Source organism: Apis dorsata, unplaced genomic scaffold, assembly GCF_000469605.1.
Source record: "Apis dorsata unplaced genomic scaffold, Apis dorsata 1.3 scaffold_342, whole genome shotgun sequence".
In the NCBI taxonomy this organism is placed as follows: Eukaryota; Metazoa; Arthropoda; class Insecta; order Hymenoptera; family Apidae; genus Apis; species Apis dorsata.
Window position 1 is genome coordinate 456,671 of NW_006263609.1, and position 2,548 is coordinate 459,218.

The following is a 2,548-nucleotide window of genomic DNA, read 5'->3' on the forward strand; positions in this document are numbered from 1 at the left end:
TTTTATTATATTGTTTAAAAAATGTTTAATTAAATATTTAAATAATAAAAATATTTATTATTAATATATTTAATTTTACAATTAATATATCTAAAATTAATCATAACTTACATTTAAATATTGTTGTTATTACTATTATTCAATCAAGTGGAACAATATTATTATTGAAATTCTTTATATTTTCCATTTATTTATTCATCTGTTTTTTCGATTTATGCTTTAACGATTTATTATTTTTAATATATATGATTAAACATTGGCTAAATTTCGAAGAATTTGTACAATTTATGCATAAACCGCTTTTATTTTATTTTCTTAAAAACATAAACTAAAAACACAACCAAAAACAAAAAAATTATGATTTATACATTATATATTAATGTAACATAAAATATGTATAATTTACACATATCGTTCACATTTTCACATTTGTAAAAAATTCAATTTCAATTAAAATTTGAAATACAACATTAATTTTTAGAAAATACAGCCTGTCTAGAAATAAAGTTAATGTGATGATACATAAGATACATGAGTATTACATTTCAAGAATTCCTGTATTTTGATGCAATCACTATAATTAATATTTATATTATTTCTTTATTTTCAACTATGGCAAACACTATTGGCATTACATGGTAATTAAATATTATTTGTATTATATATTATATTATTAATATATATTTTATGATTAGATTACCAAGCATAAATTTATCATTTAGAAAAATTTACATGTACATTTACATATACATGTGTCAATAATTGCATATTATCACAGCGCGTATATCAGTTTATTTATCAATTTATGATTGGATTTAAAATATTTATTAGTTCTACATTGTGTTATTTTTTGTGTTATTATCTATATTATTTATATTACTTTAAAAATTAAAATGCAATGCGATTAAATTCAGACTAGTCTTTTTATATAACATAAGATTGAAAAATAATTCATAATTTTGCAAAAAGATTGAAACAAAAATGAAAGTAAAATACAATTCATTAGTTAATTAGTTTAAAATGTTATTTGATTCAATATTTCAATAATGAAAAATATTTCAAATGATTTTTAATACAAAATTTCACTATATTTATTATATTATAATGAAGTGAATATGTCATTTAATGATATATAACATATAATTTATTTAATAAAATATATATGATGAAATGAGTTCAAATTTCGATTTTTTTCATTATAAGAATTGTATGTATTGCAATGATATGATATATTTATAATTTTTAATTTTTAATTCATAATTGTTATTATAAAGCATAGTGAATAAAAACAGTAAATATATAAAATATATATAAAATAAACAAAATGAACAATTATGATAAAATAATTACAATCTGCTAATTCAATAATTTTCTATTTATATTCTTTCGAATTACAATATTTTATTAAATTATTTAAATTTATTTAATAAAATATATCAAGTTATTTATATGATATGATTCATAAATGCTGAACAATTTTTATACTATACAATATACTTACACTAATATATACTAATATATACTAATATAATATTTATATAACGCGATATTTTAATATGAATTTATATGACATTATCTATTTATATTACTTTCATTCATTATTTGTGAAATGTTTTATCTTAAGTTTTTTATTGAATTATATATATTAAGATAAATCTATTTTCTGATTTTTCTGAAATTTAGTTAAGACAATATTTCTCAACTTTTTTTACATCATGATCAATCTCAACATATCAAATATTTTGATATTCTTTCTAATATAATAATCAATCAAATTTTAAAATTAAAAATTAAAAATACATACACAGAACAATTCTCTCGCTAATGATTTCCAAACATTTATAAATCGCGATTTTTTATTTATAAAACAATTGTATCGAAAATGAGCTTCAACCCATAAATGTTTGAGAATCATTATTTTTATTTATTAATAATTTAAAGTTATTTTATCCTGCTTCCTTTGAATTCACTAACGAGAGAATCACTCTGTATTACAGATGGAATTTTATCACAATAATGCAGAAAAGAATAATTAATAAGGATTCATAATAATAATAATAAATATCTAAATTCTTATAGAAACTTAAAATATCATATTTTAATGCATTAAACATAAAAATCCTTAAATAAATATATTTGGAGATATTTTGTCTTAAATATCTGAAATAAAACATAATCTAGAATTTATTGATCATAAGAATAATAATAAATCATATAATTAAAAGAATACTTTTTTAAAAATGCATACGATTATTTTTGTAATTATATATTTATTGTAATTATATATATATTATTATATATATTATTTTTGTAATATATATTTTTGAATTAGATAATATATATATTTGAATTAGATAATAATAATTATACAAAAGATTACATTATGCTGCATTATATAATTTATAATGGAAACTTTTTGTTATTTCAAGATAATAATAAATGACCATTTATTAAAAATAAAATAATAAAATTTATTAAAAGTGCAAATAATGATAATATACTATAGATTATTATCGCCAATGTATCTTATCTTTATGTTAATAATAAT